The sequence below is a fragment of the Homarus americanus genome, unplaced genomic scaffold (assembly GCF_018991925.1).
Source record: "Homarus americanus isolate GMGI-L3 unplaced genomic scaffold, GMGI_Hamer_2.0 scaffold39155, whole genome shotgun sequence".
Classification (NCBI taxonomy): domain Eukaryota; kingdom Metazoa; phylum Arthropoda; class Malacostraca; order Decapoda; family Nephropidae; genus Homarus; species Homarus americanus.
The window spans coordinates 3599294-3618101 of record NW_024737042.1 but is presented as its reverse complement, the minus strand read 5'-3'; the positions used below and the strand labels follow the sequence as shown (position 1 = coordinate 3618101).

General features: G+C 40.5%; 1 protein-coding gene across 3 annotated transcripts in view; it reads left to right on the top strand.

Moving 5' to 3' along the window:
- Nucleotides 1-18808, top strand: part of LOC121872593 (ubiquitin carboxyl-terminal hydrolase 2-like) — a 181296-nt gene that overhangs the window by 53783 nt on the left and 108705 nt on the right. For 2 of the 3 annotated variants that reach the window (XM_042375439.1, XM_042375436.1), the window contains exon 2: nt 3544-3636. The exons of the other annotated variant lie outside the window; for it this stretch is intronic. The gene's annotated coding sequence lies outside the window, so the exon portion shown is untranslated. The remainder of the gene's footprint in view (nt 1-3543; nt 3637-18808) is intronic. 3 annotated transcript variants of the gene reach the window in all.

Sequence of the window (18808 nt, the reverse complement as noted above, 5' to 3'; positions counted from 1 at the left end):
GTACCTCCCCCTGTACCTGTGTCACCCCTCTGTACCTGTGTCTCCCCTCCTGTACCTGTGTCACCCTCCTGTACCCCTCCTGTTGATGTTTTCATTAACATCAGCTATTATTATTATTATTATTATTATTATTATTATTATTAGTTATTATTATTATTATTTATTATTATTATTATTATTATTATTACTACTATTATTAATATTATTATTATTACTATTATTATTATTATTATTATTACTATTATTATTATTATTATTATTATTATTATTATTATTATTATTATTACTACTACTATTATTATTATTATTATTATTATTATTATTATTATTATTATTATTATTATTATTATTATTATTACTACTATTATTAATATTATTATTATTACTATTATTATTATTATTATTACTATTATTATTATTATTATTATTATTATTATTATTACTACTATTATTATTATTATTATTATTATTATTATTATTATTATTATTATTATTATATTGTATGTTCCCAGTTAGCGGAATGGATTTTGGTTTCCCTTTTGTGTTTTATGTTTATTTTCAATCTCATAAACGCCTCAACTGATTCGCTTCCAATATAAACACCCACAGTGGCGTCATAGCCAACGTGATATTTCTAACATGAACGAAATCTATTGTAAGCGATTTTCGTTTCTTCTGGTTCCATTTCCTAGCGATATGTTGGTCCAATCTCAACTGATTTTCTTTTAAACGTGATACACATCTCCCTGTGAGTGGTGCGGCGAGCTTGCCTTGGGATGGTGGGCAACTGGGCATGATGTTTTCACCTGGTGGTCATTGTTGGAACCAAGTGTTTGAGGTATTCCTTTCCCGCCTGTATGCCGCCTACTCGTCACCCGGTTTATCTTATCTGAAACACATTCTTGCATCGTGCGTGTAAGTGTTATCTGTCTGACTGGAGGGAGCAGTACAAGAAGAGGAAGAAAGAATGAAGTAACCTGCTTGACGCAACTGAGACATGGTTAGTAGTTGTCACGCCTAACATAAATGTGCTGTTAGCTATATCTGGGTGAGAGTTAAAAGGAAAGGTTGTATTTTATGATGGTGTTTGTCGAAGAATGTGATAAAAACATTCAACAGTGAATTTATAGTGTCAGACAGCGAAGGATATTCTTACAGTATTGTCATTATGAAGGGGGAATACAGTACCTGCATGATCACTATGTATCAAATATGAAAAAGGAAAAACGAACTCATTACAACTTACAAGAATACTGAAGGAAGAAGAACATTTATAACCCTGGGAACATTATTGGCGGGAAGGAGTGGGTTTACAGAGTATAAGGAGACTACATTAACTTAGGTCCCTGTGGCTTGTCAGAGAAGGTTGACAGTCTGTGAAATATCTTGAAACCTTGGAAGATGAACACGAGGGGGAAGGAAGATGTATGTTGAAAGTTGGGGTTGAATGTCTTTCGAGAACTGAATTGATGAGAGCACATTAAAGTGGTATGGACATGGGAGCACATGACAGGCACGGAAACTCTAGGAAGACAAGGAAAGAAATGTGAGCAGCTATCTGGGTGAACAAGTGAGGTCAAAGGGATTCGAGGTACATACTGCCAGACGAAGGATTGTGAACGGTGTCTGGTGGAGTCGTCTCAAGAGCGGTGGTGTTGGAATGAATGACCACAACTACTGTACTTGGTATGTACTGGGAGTTGGTATGAAACATGATGAAAATATAACCAATCTAGAAATTAAGGATTCATTGTTTGTTAATACTTTGAATGTGTGGGTGAAGGATATGAGGAAGAGTGTGTGTGTGTGTGTGTGTGTGTGTGTGTGTGTGTGTGTGTGTGTGTGGCTTAGCTACTGCATGTTACCTCCTAATTTTATTTGTTTATTTACTTCTACTTTGTCATCACATAATATTTCCCTCTGGTGTTGTTTTCTTCTTATAATTTTATTTATTTAAATCATTTATATTTCATTACTTATTAGTTTATATATTTTCTTCATGTATTTATTATTGTCAGTGGCGTAGTGATCATTACTTGTGGACATTTTATCAATGGTGTCGCAGTTGCAGGAGGGGTCCTGGGGGTCAAGATCCCCTCCTTTTCATCAGAAAATTCCAATACTTTTCTTTAATGCAGTATTGTACTCAGACGGTTTTGTATAGTAAAAAATAATTACTAATGATCTCAGAATATCTCTTAATATCAAGTGCACATGACCTCAAAATTGCCTCATAATGCCCATGATATTGGTCAGATTTAAAAAAAATTCAGGGGGTGGTGGGGCCATGTACCCCCCACCCACAACTTTTTGAACCCCCTCCCCCTTTTCATATTCCTGGATCTGCCCCTGAGCTGATATGCGTCAGATTTGCACCGTTACAAGAATTTTGTTCCTTATTAAACGCAGCTATGGAAGTTGGTGTAATTCTAATGCCATTTTGGAAGTGATTTTTGTGTTACGCTTTATTTGACTAATTCTATGTGTTCATACATCTCCCCTACGGGCAAAATTCAGACTAGGAACCTTTCAGGATCCGAACCCTGAAACCCAGGTCTGCTTACTAGTGGAAGAAAACGCCACCACTCGCGCGCATGATGTCACACGCCCCCTGATCCAGCTCAGTAGGCATTGGAAGTTTACAGAGCTCCACGTGTACTGTAGTGTGCATTTTGAACGTAGTGCGTTTGAGAGAAATATGAGACTTGAACTACTCGGTCAACTAATACCAAAACTTCTAGTCAAATTTAAGGAAGGTTAGGTTAGGTTAGATTGAAATTACCCACAAAAGAAATAAGAGAATACAGTAAGGTATAACTGTACAGTATTGAACTATTATTATTAATGTTGTGAAAAAAATATTAATATGAGCTGTTCCCGCTGTTGATTTATAGATGGTATATGAAGAATTGTGTAATATGAACAAGGATGAGTAGTTATTCTCACTTAAAGCTTGAGTATAATGGCGTAAAATTAACTGTTGTTTCCGTTTTCATTGCAAAGCTTATTTAAATGCTTGTGATCTGTATTGACTTTATAAAATCTTCAAATGCCATCCTGTAGTAAAGACCCTAAACCTGGTAAAGGAAACGTAGTATACTGTAGTGTCATCAGATATTGTTAAGTTTATTTTCTTTCTTATGGAGGTAATCACTTCTATTGTTCGTCGTCACCTTTTTTGTCAGGATTCGTGAGTTAAATAGAAGTACTATTTAGTTCATCACGAAAGGTAGTGAGCCATGTCAAAATTGTTGTTGATGTGTCTGATGCTTGTATAATGAATAGCTTTACACATTGTTTATTTAAGTGCTATTATTTCTGTATGAATATTAATTATTTTTATAATATACTGTAATTGTTTATAGTGCAGTATATAAGTTAATATTTTTCCCCATAAAAGGAGTTATATGACATGTTGTTACTCAGCGGGTGGGAAGTCTTCTCGGGCTGTTTCCCACATAGTTTATAAACATTCTTATCCAATTGTAATCATGTTTGACAATTTTAATGAATAAACATCATCATTATCATCATCCTCTACAGTACGAACGAAACTTCTTCATCAGCTGAGTAACAACATGGCGCCCGCATGTCACCGAGTTGACCGAACTTTATCTACGGCTGTGCAGAAAGATGGTGATTATTTTGGCAACGTGTTAGTTTTTATGTGTTTATTTATTGTTATTAATCTTATAATTATTTTCTTATTCTTGTTATCTGTGTTCTTCTATTATTATTATTATTATTATTATTATTATTATTATTATTATTATTTTTATTATTATTATTATTATTATTGTTGTTGTTGTTATCATTATTATCATCATCGTCACATATTATTATTATTATTATTATTATTATTATTATTATTATTATTCAACTTCTCTCCACCTCATACAGAACATAAGAGCATAACTTACAGGAAAGACCAGTTCAGCATATCTAAATAATTACTTTTTAGGAGAGAAAGAGAGTAAAGACAGTTATTTAATTAAGCTAAAAAATGTGTTAATCCCCGAGAAGGCTACAGAAGCTAACATCCTCCCCACACCTTACACTGGTAATATGAAAATTCTCTTGGTTGAGGAAAAAGTGTAATTTCTCTGGATTTAGAAGTACATATTAAGAACACTTTCACCCCTCGAGTTTTGTAGCTAAATCAGAGATGATAGTGAAAGTGATGATTATAGGCAGTGTGTGTATGCATGCAGAGGAGACAGGCGGGAGACGTGATGGGTATAACGAGAGAAGAGATTGTTCTGGAGACGGTGATGTGATGCAGTGTGTGAGGCGAGCGTGTACGTACGTGAGGTGGCTGAGAAGATGGTGTATATACAAAGATAATAGGAGGTAGAATATGGCCTTGGAGCACCCCAGCTTAAATTAGAAAAGAGTTATATTGTATTCCGTCCACAACTTGACACACATACACTCTCTGTTACTAAGTGACTGATGAAGCATTTTGACGTGTTTCTAAAAAAATATAATCACATATAAATAACATACGACAAAAAACCAACCAATTTCCAACCAAATGATCTTAGAATGTATTGTTAGGTGGGGTAGTGTGATCTGTTTATGTGACGTCATCGACCCCAATGATTAGCACTTGTTTGTTAGGTTAGGTTTGGTTAGGTTTGGTTAGGTTTGGTTAGCACTTCTATGGTATGGGCGGCTTTACAGTATTGGCCGCCCACACTTCTATGGCATGGACGGCTTTACAGTATTGGCCGCCCACACCTCTTTGACATGGGTGGCTTTACAGTATAGGCCGCCCACACTTCTGTGGCATGGGCGGCTTTACAGTATTGGCCGCCCACACCACTATGGTATGGGTGGCTTTACAGTATAGGCCGCCCACACTTCTATGGCATGGACGGCTTCACAGTATTGGCCGCCCACACCACTATGGCATGGGCGGCTTCACAGTATTGGCCGCCCACACTCAGAACGGGAAGAGCCGCTCTGTGATAGTGCCTGGTCGCCTTCACTCATATTGACGTGGGCAGCATTGCAGGTATGGCTGCCTGAATAATGACGTAATACTGTAGCACCTGAAGGGATGGTGACCTAACACTATAACACCTGGAGGGATGGTGACGTAACACTGTAACACCTGGAGGGATGGTGACGTAACACTATAACACCTGGAGGGATGGTGACGTAACACTGTAGCACCCAGAGAGATGGTGACCTAACACTATAACACCTGGAGGGATGGTGACGTAACACTGTAGCACCCAGAGAGATGGTGACCTAACACTATAACACCTGGAGGGATGGTGACCTAACACTGTAACACCTGGAGGGATGGTGACGTAACACTGTAACACCTGGAGGGATGGTGACGTAACACTGTAACACTTGAAGGGATGGTGACGTAACACTGTAACACTTGAAGGGATGGTGACGTAACACTGTAACACCCCGACGGTGAATTGTGAAAAAAATATATATCTAAAATAACGGTTTGTCTTACTCTGTCTCCTTCCCTCTTCTACCTCCTCCTTCCATCTTTTTCTTCCTTCCCTTCCTCTCTCCTTCCGTCTCTTCTTCCTCCTTCCTTCCTCCATCTTCTCTTTTTCTCCTTCCTCTCCTTTGTTTATCTCGGTCTCTCCTTCCCTCTCGTTTTCTTCATCCTTCCTTCTTTCTTCTTTCTCATGTCCCTCCTCCTTTTTCCCACTCCTTTATTTCGCCCCCCGTACATTCATCTTTTTTTATCTAACTTCCATCTCCTAATTTTCTTTATCCCTCCTTCCTTATCTCTCCTCTGCCTTCTCCCCCTTCCCTCTTTTCTTCTTCCATATCTTTCTTTCTTTTTCCTCGCCGCCTTCATTCTTTCCCCCCTTCCCCCTTCCTTTATTCTCCTTCTCTCCTTGCCTTTCCTCTTCCTTTCTCATCCGCAGCGGGCCTGTTGGCCCATACTGGGCAGTTCCGTTTACACCCAACCCCTATTGCTCATATATGTCCAACCTATGTTTGAAGCTACCCTACCTATTCGAGTTAATGATGTTTGGTAACTTGTTCCACTCATCCACTACTCTATTTTCAAATCAGTGTTTACCTATTTCGCGCCCAAATCTAAATTTGTCTAATTTAAAACCATTGCTACGAGTTCGCTCCTGGTTGGATAGTTTGAGTACCTCTGTAATATATCACCTTTGTTTAGCCCTGACTTCCGTTTATACGCCTCGATCATATCGCCCCTCACTCTACCGCCCGGAGTTTTAAACACCCTCTTCCGTTGAAGAGGGTCGCCGTGTTTCAACCCAAGTAAAAAAAAAAAAAGAGTCCTGAAGGACACCGCAGTACAGTACTTGACGGGATGTTTAAAACTCCAGGCGTAAGTCTCTCGAGGGAGTGCAAATTAAGATGCTTTAACCTGTCTCTCTACTCAAGGTTCCTAATGCCCGGGATTAGTCTTGTCATTCTCATCTGAATTCTTTCTAGGGATTCTATATCCATTCTGTAATACGGAGACCAGAATTGAACTGCGTCATCCAAGTGCAAGATGTAGTTTTAGGATAACCTCGTTAGTCTTGTAACTAACACTCCTTTGTATGAACCCAAGTACTTTGTTTGCCTTGTGTCGAGCAAATACATATTGTTTACTTGGCTTAAGATTCCTACTTATTATTACTCCTAAATCTTTCTCACAATCGGATTTCTCTATATCAACATTATTCATCTGATATCTGGTTTCACTGTTTACATCTCCTAGGCTAAGTACTTTACAGTTGTCCACGTTAAACTTCATCTGCCATTTTTCAGACCATTCGAATTTTTTTAGATCTTCCTGTAGTTTTGCAGAGTCCTCCCCCTTATTTCTCTCTTCTCCCCCTTACTTCCCTCTTCTTCCTCTTACTTCCTTCTCCCCCTTACATCCCAGGGGTCCGTCTGGGTATGTGTGACTTATCGCGACTCGTCAGGTTGCGGTATTTTTATTATTTTGTATTTTGACACTTCAGTGTGTGTGTGTGTGTGTGTGTGTGTGTGTGTGTGTGTGTGTGTGTGTGTATAAACCTGTATGTATGTAGTAATAGATTCAGCGATATGTGAATTAAGGATGAAATAATTAATAAGGGGCACTAATAATCACCACTGAACACAATGTTTGTCAGTCAGTTCCTATACCTGCAGTTGGCGTTGTCTCTTATCATACATATTAACCCCTTGTGTACGCCTCTAACCCATATTAAAAGTGGCGTCCCCGTAATGAAGGGGTTAAGAACTAATGTCAAGAAACAGCGGGTAGTAGCTTGGTGTGTTTGATTCACATGTAATGACGGGAAGAGTATTGTTGTATATGATTCTCGGGAGTGGTGGTGGTGGTGGTGTGGTAATGCTCATGTTTCTTGCGTAACTATCGCCTCTACTCACACACACACACATGTCTCCGCACTGTACGGTCTTCTCTCAGAGGGAACACAACGGACGTTACATAACCGAGGGTGTAGTGAGTGTACCGCCACGCCGCTGAAAATACTACACAGGACTATTACTGTATCCTGGGACACCTCACCTGCACCCCATAAAATCTGAACTGTTTTAACCACGACGAGAGCACATCACCTGTTCCGCCAGATAAAAGGTTCACACACACACACACACTCACTATCACATGTACAGGAACAAACGAACACCTTCCTTTACCGGTACACTAGTACAGTATAGATAACAGTGTCACCAGACACATGATAGTGGTAGTGTCACCAGACACATGATAGTGGTAGTGTCACCAGACACATGATAGTGGTAGTGTCACCAGACACATGATAGTGGTAGTGTCACCAGACACATGATGGTGGTAGTGTCACCAGACACATGATAGTGGTAGTGTCATCTGTACAGTCAGTCGGATTGGAGTTGGCACCCTGCCAGCTGTCTGTTTGTGTCTCTTTTTTACCTTATCTTAAAGCTTTCAACTATTTACAGCGGCTGTCATAGTCATTTGTCATTAATGAACAGTTCATAAGGTGGTGGTGCACCAGAGAGGATCGTGAGTGTGTAGGCTGCTCCTCTTAGTGGCGAGAGAGAGGGAGAAGCATTAGAGGCAGTGAAAGTTGTAGGTCACCTTGATGATCTGTACACGAGTGTGGGCCCTGAGCCGTCATAACGCCCTGGGGTACTAGTGAGTGTTGCAGTGGCCGCCAGGTGGTGCCCACAGTGTACCCAGACTCCAGTGTCTGTGTGTTGTGTCCCTGACACCTTTAAGCCACTCACACCCTCGAATTTACATCGCTGAATGACAAAGAATTACAAAGGTACAACAACAGAACTGCACTAAATTAAACTGCTGAACAACACAGTTGTACAACAGGCTGTAGATAACTATAGATCTACTGTACTGTACATGTCAGAGAACTAAAGACTTAAACAAAAATATTTGAGTACATAATATTTAGATAAAAGATCTAACAGGGATGAAGGCCTTGTTGCGGAGGTGGTTGACAAGGTGAAGGTGGACAGGCTGCAGGGTAGTAAGGGGTGAGACAGCAATTCACTGATACCCGGACCCCGAATCTAACCTAACCTAAACTAACTAAACCTAACCTAATCTAACCTAAACTAACGAAACATAACCTAATCTAACTTTAACTCATCCAACCTTCCCTCGAACGAAATCCTAACCTGAACTAATCTAATCCTAACAGGCTTATTTAACCTAACCCAATCCACGGACCTTTGCCTGTGAGCCAGTAAGTGTTGAGGTGCGGCCACGGGAGGAAGTTGATGCGCTGTGCTCTGTAGTAATGTGTGTGTCCGTAACTCTGTAGATATGACTGGCTTAAGTTGGTTTTAGGAACAGTTCTCTTCTTATCTGTGTTAATTAAGGTAACCACCTTTATGTTGCTGTCAGAAATTACTGTACCTACCTGTGCTTAAATGAATAACTACACTACTCATTACCCCAAAAAATATATTTCTGCAGATATTTTTTAATGAGTTTATCTGATTCTAGCTCTGCTTTTACCAGTGTTTGTGTTTTGTGTTTGAGTTATTATTATTAATTTTTGTTGATGATGTTATAATGCGATAGAGCCAATTTATCCTGGTATTTTATGTAGAGTTACCTAGAACTAAAAGAACTCTCGTACTTTTCAAATCCAACTTCATTTACATAGGTAAATAGATTAGGACTTAGCTTCGTTATAAGATTAGGGTTAATATTGAGGTATAGCTTAGGTTAATTAAGTAAAGTCAAGGTAGAGTTTATTACTGATGGTCATAATTATACATTGAAAATAATAATGAACAAGGTTGAATCACATCTTCTATTTGTTACGTAACTAATAATGAAACATTCAGATATATCAAAATCGTGGGTTGGTATATTTGTGAGGAGGATGGACTAACAAACGGTGATGCAAAGATGGATAAAAAAAACTACAGTACACTAAGAAGAGCTGTAGATCCTCCCATGGGTGACTGAGAGGCTGAGGGTGTGTGGTGTGGTCCAAGGTTTACATTATACTGTACACAGGCCTTGGTGTGGCTAAGTGAAGGGAAAACATTGTCTAGGTAATGACTAGAACTTTGGCGAACAGGTTTACTGGAGAGCGAGCACTAACAGTGGAAGATAAGAGTGACTGATAATACTATATAATGTTCAGTTGTGTGTCCAGTTTATGTTGATTTAACTTCGCTAAGACGAGAGTAATGGATATTGTTTATTATTAAGGTGGTTTACTATTTAAAACAAATCTTTGGTCAATGGTGCTTAATTAAACTGAAGGTTAAACGCTGATAACATGGAATACTATTGTTTATTGATGAATTATGTGTAACATGACGAAAAGACGTCAACATATTCACACGTGGACTTAATGTTGACACGAGGTCACTGAGTTGCTTATTTTACTGCCGTTGGTACAGTAAACACCAAGCACGACGGTCACGGCCTCGTACCACTTAAAAATGTGTGTGGGTGTGTGAAAAATCTATCACTCCACTGCTGAATGAAGCCTCCCCCGAAGGCTCCCCCAAGGGACTTCCACATTCCTGAACCTTCCTCTCCTATCGCTTATGGACGTGTCTCTTTAGAAATAAAGAAGACGCTCTTTTATATTGTTTCATGTTTTGTCGATTTTTCAGGCACAAAGTGATCTATCAAGGAATGCCACAGTGTAATCTTACTACTAGTGGTATTTACAGTCATCCTAGATACTGTTATTCCTTCTTGACTCGTGTTATTTTTAGAAGAACCAAGTATAGCTGTGTTACTTCATGTTGAAACGAGTATTTTCTGGTAAATTCTTGGAGACTGAGGTAGTGAGGTATAGTACCTTTAATTAGTCATGTTTTTAGTGAATGCACTCTGCGGATTGAGAAAATATGTAGTGTGAGGTGTTTGGAGTACAACTTGACGACTTATGACCGTACTTCAGCAACAATTATTGAACTCTGGCTACACGCGCGAGTTAAAAGTCTATAAGCAACATTACTGCGAGTATTACCAGAAACGGGTATTTCTTAATTTCCCACATCCTTTCCAGGTGTACATACAGTAATAGATCTCTCGCAAGAAGGTAATATAGTAGTTAACAGAAAGATTAGCTTACAGCGGTTATTTCTCGCTTCATCTAGCGCCCGCGGACACAGTAAGGTTTGTTGTTTTCTTCTTTACAAATAACTAAGTGAAGTCTTTGTAAACCAGGGAATGTGATGACGTACAGATATGATGGCGCCACTTGCCGAGACGTAAACACCATGGTGTCGAGGAAAACAATACGTCACCTTTTGGTTGTTCTCTGACTTTCTTGCACGAAACTCAACGACTTTAACAACTTTTCTGCTATAGCTCAAGTTGAAGTACCGAAGGATAATGTGGCGTCAGTTATCTTGATAATTGCGCTATTTAGGTCTTTATTCATCTATAAATATTTGCGGACTTAAAGATGAAAGCTTTAAAAACTATATTTACCTTCTGTATGTGAGAGTGTATACTAAGGAGTGGACGCGGGACTGTGCCACTCAACATTTTTTGCGTCAAATGTTTTTACTGAGGTGAAGTACTCTACTGTACATTCCACACGTATTTGCTCGATATACCTGAGCTGAACGACTCAATTAGCTAACGTAAGATCGAAAGTTATACCATAATTACCTGCCTACTCTTGCTGCTGTTAATTTGTCTCTTCTGCAAACTTTACAAGTACATTAATTTCTCCTAGATACCTTAATATTAGTCCAGTAGAGAATGAATCCAGAAATGTTTTAGGAGATTAAATCAAGAGCTCAAGGGAAAGGTTGTGCATAACTGATCCTGTGTATACGTAGCACCTCCTCTGTGTGTGTGTCAGGGTGGGCTCACGTATCCTGACCTACATGTTGACACGACGATCCATCTAGTTTGGATGAATAATGATACGAATATAATTGAGTGTTAGCTTGTTGATACTGAACAAAAATCCTCACCCCACATCTATTAAAAACTCATCCACACCCTCTACCCTTCACTCGCCACCTCCTCCACACCCTCTACCCTTCACACACCATATCTCCCACACCCTCTACCCTTCACACACCATATCTCCCACACCCTCTACCCTTCACACACCATATCTCCCACACCCTCTACCCTTCACTCGCCACCTCCTCCACACCCTCTACCCTTCACACACCATATCTCCCACACCCTCTACCCTTCACACACCATATCTCCCACACCCTCTACCCTTCACACACCCTATAGTCCACCTAACACTCAACACCCGATACACAGCACTTGCCCTCCACGTCTACACCCACACACCAAGCACCTCCACCTCCTCCTGCTCTCACAGCTTACCCACGACACCCTGGACACACACTGCTACAGTGCTACAGCCTTTACTCCTTATAGGTACTAGACTCCTCAGTACACCACCACGACATACACACTTACATAACAGGTCTTGCACACACACACACACACACACACACACACACACACACACACACACACACACACACACACACACACACACTACTCTCCCTATCCACATACATCATACATCCACACATACATCCTCACCTACACAACACACCTCACCACCCACACACACCCTCACCACCCACATAACACACCCTCACCACCCACATAACACACCCTCACAGCACACCCTCACCACCCACACAACACACCCTCTCCACACCCTCCCACACACCCTACACCCAACACCCCCTCACCACCCACAACACACCCTCCCACCACCTCACCACCCACACAACACACCCTCACCACCCACCTCACCACCCACACAACACCCTCACCACCCACAACACACCCTCCACCACCCACCCCTCACCCACCCCACACACAACACACCCTCCCCACCAGCACACTCTCCACCACACCCTCACCCACAACACACCCTCACAACACACCCTCACCACCCACACAACACACCCTCACCACCCTCACAACACACCCTCACCACCCACACAACGGCATCAGTCAGCATGAAAGTGTGAGGAAGAAGAGGAGAGGGAGTGTCCACACTTTAAGTTAGATTAAAGTTTGATCTTGTGGGAGTAGCGGTGTTGAGGGAATCTTAAAGGTGGGAGACACGACCGCCCTCTCCTATACTGACTCTTGCTGCATCCAGCTGAGGTACAGTCCCCACAAAAATGTATCGTTAGCCATGGGGGTCGATGTGATTCGGGACTTTCGGAGCAATGTTACTCGACCTGTTTCTGAGCAGTTGGTAGTGGATGTCGTAAATAGACACCAACGCTTGCCAGTCAGTAACGGGATCTTATATTGAATGTAGTAAGGAATTATCGAAGAGACATCACAAGATGTGAGAGGTGCTATTATTGCTCTTCACAACGAGGGTATATGTTACGCTGAGATAGCACGGGGAACTGGGGTGAGTGAACCCACAGTATCACGATGGGTTAGGCGCCATGAAACAGCTGCTGCCACACTGAAACTTACAACTACAAATGTCTTACTATAGATGGACGGGGGGTTCTGTTGCCTGCAGGTTCCTTGATTTGAAACTATATTTCGGTGTTAAACCAATTTAATTTACCATTTACAACTTCCTCCCCTAATCCTCCCCCCTCCATCTCTAGCTCTTGCTGTTATGGGGATCAGATTATCAAAGCATTTCGTCTAGCGTTTCAAATTGTAGTGACGGATAATAACGTTACCTTTTGGGGGGGACTGTACACCTCCGCCGTCCTTTCCCTCCTTCGTGGTCTAGGGAACTCCCTTTACACTTTTCGCCGTACTGATACATCCTGTGTGTGTGTGTGTGTGTAACGGACCAAACTATAGGGAACAAAAGACGGCTGCACACTGGGCGCTTTCCTCCAAACATGTTTGGCCAACACGGTCCGGCCAGCAAAACAAAGAGACGTTTTGCGTCACACTGGAATGTTTTGTTGATGCGTCTGTCCAACGCAACGAAAACAACAACAAAGCATCTAGACGAGGTTCGCCATGGATCCTGTTACTACAGGTGAGGCCTTGCAGGATTGTGCTATAGTTCAGTTGCTGAAGTATGTGAGGCGTCTGTGAAAGCTAAAGAAAAGACAAATGGGTGCATCGTGAAATATCTTTAAAAGTGGCGGCGGCTAGCTGGTCAAAGAAGACCCTGAATAATGATTTAAACTTTTACTTGAAATTATATGAAGCTCATTTGAGCACTAATTCGACCAGCAAAGATCCCCGCCAAACCATTGTCCATTTCTTGCAACAGCAGAAATCCTGCTGCTTGTTGGGCCGTCAGGCCAACGGCCAACAAAACGAGCAACATGTTTGGAGGAAAGTGCCCAGTGTGCCGCCGCCTTAAGGCCTTAAATTGGCATATCTTTAAAAATCAAATTGTAGCTGGTCTATCCAATTTCATTACAGCAAAGCGAGAAAAGATGATCGCCGGAAATGTTTTGGGATGAATGGAAGGTGTAGGATCCGTATTATAGATCATCTCAAAATGTATTGAGAGACGAATTAGCTGCCCGCGAACTTAAAAGGTTACCCGATAAATAATGTGATCTCCGTGGTAGATAAAGCCAGTAATAAATACTCCATTACGTGCAAATGGTTTTATAATAAAACGGTTAACAATGAAATTGGCAAGTTTGGTGAAAATAGTAACACCTACGTTAGGATGAATGAAAGTGAATTCGACATTCTACAACGCTCGATAAATTTTCTTAGTTTTGTCAACATTGCAACACCAATTGAATGCCAGATTGCTCTCTTTGTACAGTATATTGGACTCCTAAATTTCTTAAAAATCCGATCATCTCCGTGTGCACTACTAAACAACGAGCAGATTTGATAAGTGAAGCTCTAAATCTAGTAATGAAGGACAGGAAGAAATATTGCGAAGTTATTGAAGAATTCACAGGTACAAAATGATGGTGGGTGATCGATAATAATGAGTCAGTGTTAGAAATTATCAAATAAACAATCGAAAAACAAAAGCGAACTCAGTCATCACCTCTACGACTTCAATTCCCTATATACAAATGTTCCTCCCGAGTCTAAAGTAGCACTAGAGTTTATCATTAAAAATAGTTTTTCTAACAAGAAAATGAAAGACAGCTGGCTCACAACTGGCTCAGCCATGTTAATGTTATGATTTTAATCGACTCTGTATCTGTGTTCTGGCTAAATAAACTGTTTCAATATCAAACAAGTGTGAAGATTTCTGGAGTAATACTTCCTCGAGGAGAAACTTTTCGTTTAACAAAATGTCACTCACATCTTGCGTCAGAGTCTTGATAAATAACACATATTTTAAGTTTGGGGTTGAAACAGAATATTGGTATACCCAGAGTAAGGAGAACAGACCCCGGCCAGGGTTTTACCAACGTGTTCCTTCACTGTTACGAGTTAACTTTCATGAAGAACAACACTCGAACAAAATATGGGGCGACAAAAGATTTTGACCATCCTTTTTATCCTCGCTCTCCTTATTTTAATTTCTTCCTTTGCTACCTTCCTCCCGCACAGTCACACACCTGCACCTGGTGGACGTAGACAGTCCGGGTTGCTGCCACATTGTAACAGAAGCCCGGTTGAAGGTGGCAGTTTTATCCCTTACATAGTGATTTGTTTAGTGTGTGTGTGTGTGTGTGTGTGTGTGTGTGTGTGTGTGTGTGTGTGTGTGTGTGTGAGAGAGAGAGAGAGAGAGAGAGTCCTTGGTTAGTTTTATGGACACCTCGCGTGACGTATTTATATTACCAACTCTTTTTATGTCGTGGCGCCATAAATTTTCTGTAACGAGATCGAAATAAAATAAAAAAAGGGAATTAGACGCAATGCGAATTTTAAACATTGCGACAAGAAACAGGTTCGTGATTTTTATTTATTTATTTATTTTATTTATTATTATTATTTATTTATTTATTTATTTTTACTATTATTATTATTATTTTTTAATAAGAATGACGTCGTGTTACCGTGTCGGGTTTATACTAGGAGTAATTCAATGGGTTCTAACGCAAGGTCACCTCCCTAGTCCCTCTTTCGTTTATTTATATGTCACTCGAGTAACACTTTTCCTGACTGAAGAACTGCTCGAGAACCTGATGAACTGAGTGATTGACTGATTGACAAACTGATGAACTAATTATCTACCTTAATTGACTTTCACTGACATGATATGGCCAACTGACTGACTGACTGACTGACTGACTGACTGATTGGCGGGTTAACTAATTCACTGACTGTTAGAGAGAGATAATTTATAAGTACCCGAACCCTTTATTAAATTTGTATTTTTTTATAATCCAGAACTTAAATTTTTCTTGAAGGCATAGTAGTAGTAGTAGTAGTAGTAGTAGTAGTAGTAGTAGTAGTAGTAGTAGTAGTAGTAGTAGTAAAATATAACCAAGAGCCATATATATACCCGTAGAGGAATTAATAGCTTGAAAAATTAATGGATTTATGGCATTTTTGACAATTTTCGATAGTTTGGCGAGGGTCACAAAAATACAACCACGACCATTGTTCTTACCCTGTAGATAACAATGTTTTTAGTCGTAGTTGTTGTTGTTGTATAGATATAAGCCAATCGATAACGCTGTTCTCACTATCCTGCCTGCCACCCCCCTCCCGCCCTATCATGTTTACTGATTGGTGTTCCTTGTTGAGATTGTGAGTTTATGTTGTGTTAGCACTATCACTATCACTGCTGTGTGTGTGTGTGTGTGTGTTCACTCAGAAACAGTTTTTCTATATAATAAACAACACACACACACACACACACACACACACACACACACACACACACACACACAGGAGAGTAAGGTCATAAGAGCAGCAGTATTGTGGCAAGAACAGTTAGTTAGTGGTTGGTAGTGTGGGCAGGAGACGGGGTGTGGCAGAGTACAGTAAGGAGTGAAAAGGTGAAAGTGGGGCGTAGCAGCCAACGAGACGCCTTCCACCCGTCAGGGAGTGTCGAGTCCTGCAAGGTCATCTACCAACATCCTGCCCACACCTCACTGCTTACGCCCTGAGCAGTCCTAATAAATCCAAGTCTAAAATTATCGTAACTTTTAGAATTTGGATCCAGTTCTAATAGGTTCCCAGTCCAAATGGTTATGCTAATTTGAGGAATGTTTGGATTGGAGCCCCTTTAGCCTGCCCACATTCCCACTCCTCCCTCTCTCAGTGATCATGGTAGAGAGGGCTGAGAGAGGAGGAACTTGTGGTGGAATGATGGGATGGAGGGTATAGATATAAGATAACATAAACATAACAGGAAAGGCAGAGATTTCTATAAGATAACATTACACAACTACTCTAGACTGTTACTTCCTTACGCTTTCTGGTTTTTTTTTTTTTACCGTAAACTTTTTTACCGTAAACTTTGTGTTTTGTTTATATACCACAGCGGGGTCTCCTGGTTGATTGGTTTTGAGCATTATTATTTATCAATCATTTTGTACTCGTAAAGGTATTGTACATTCACAAACAAAAATCCCTGCACACGTCTGAGTCTATGAACTCGTTTGTCTACCCACAGATGGCGTTGTAGCAGTTCCGAACAGGAGTGTAAAGAGACTACTGTTCGTGAATGTACATATTCTTTTCACTCGCAGAAATAACACACATGGCCATACTCCTCTGTACGAGTATAAGTGTACTCAGTATACTCTATTTATGTTCCCTAATATCACTGTACGCCTTTAGAAATAATCCTGCGGTGCTCTCGATGACCTTGTCTCTATTATTCCGTTAATGCCGTAGTCTCTCGGGGCTGTGTATTAGCAACAACTCTCTACACATAAATGTTCCTTCAGAGAGAAACAATTCTATTCACTCCTCTACAGATGACTCAACACTCTATGGGTCCTTCACTCTGCCAGACATTAGACACCTTCACCTAATTGGAAGATCTCAATGAATGCAGTGCAAACACCTTGGCTTCCTTCAGTGTTACTTTAACAAAATACTTCATATTAATAACAGGCACGAGACTACACAGTTTAACATAAATTTTGACAACACCATCATTCCATCATCACCTTTATTTACTTCAAGCCTTACCATGATAAACTTCCACAGAAATTTAGCCAAAAAGTGGTCCAGTGAAGCTTACAGTAGACTCAAGTACAGAATTAGGCCTTACTTTACCGTTGAACATTTGACAGCCATTTGTGTAGGCCATGTCTGCTCTCAGATGGAATACTGCTGTCATCAGTGGGTTGAGTTTAGTGTTGGGGTACTTCTCGTCGATCCGGTGTAAAAAAATCAACAATAATGACTACCAGAAATTATCATCATTTCACATTCTCGGGGATATCTCATCGCTTTCCGCCATGCCATATATACCGTTCTATATATTTACACAGACAGAGCTGTGGAGAGCTGAGCTCAAAAGTGCCGCCATCCACAATCGACCCTTTATGACCTTTCACTTAAAATTCCAAAATGCACAACTTATGTCGAAAAGAATTCATTTATATTCTGGACTAACATTCTGTGGGACTCCTTGTCACAATGTGTTTCTCTGTATCATGTGATGTGACATCAATCAGTTCAAATCAAATCTTCGGAAAGTTTTCAATCTTTGGCAAGGGGACGCCTCAGTTAATAGACATAACAATGTTCTAATTTCTCCCTGCGCTTTTATTTGTTAAAACAACCAAACTGCCACAGAATGGGAAGGGTTTATTTTAGTACTGCAGCGGTTTGGTTTGAACGGAAGTTGTGTACCGAAGACAAGTGATGGAGGGTTCAGTATCTACAGTTCCCCTAAAAATACTGCAAGTTCCCTGAGTACAGAACTGTCACTGGTTTTCAACAGCTACTAATCTCGTAGCTTTCGTTGATGCTCCGAGTAGCTTCGATTTTTTTCCAGTGTTTCCTCTATAAATGTTTTAGCACTTCATGTTTGGTCGATGATATTGTGGACAGTAACATGGAGGTGTAAAAAGGACGCGACAACATACTGCCACCAGCGTCTCAGACCATCATAACTGAGTACTTAAAGCAGAGATGATAATGGCGGATCAATGGCCCCAGGTGACGTTTCAAAGTTTTCTTCAATTTATTACTCCGTGGAAGTGACGTAGGCGGATGACGCAAGAGGATGACACAAGCTCAATTACGGCAGTTATCCTGTCGTCAGGTGGTCGCCCGGGACTTGGTGCCTCGCAGTCTTACGTTTGAAATTGTTTCTAAACTGGTGATGAGGACACGTCAAACCTGCCCCATAAAGTCATGACACAAATATTATACGTTCTGTCATCCCACTTGGGAGAAAATAAAGTATGTACGAGTGTCTGAGAATCTACCGTAACTAAACTCGTTCACTTAGTACCAGTTAGTGGACAAAATTAAGATAGAGAAATGGTCTTT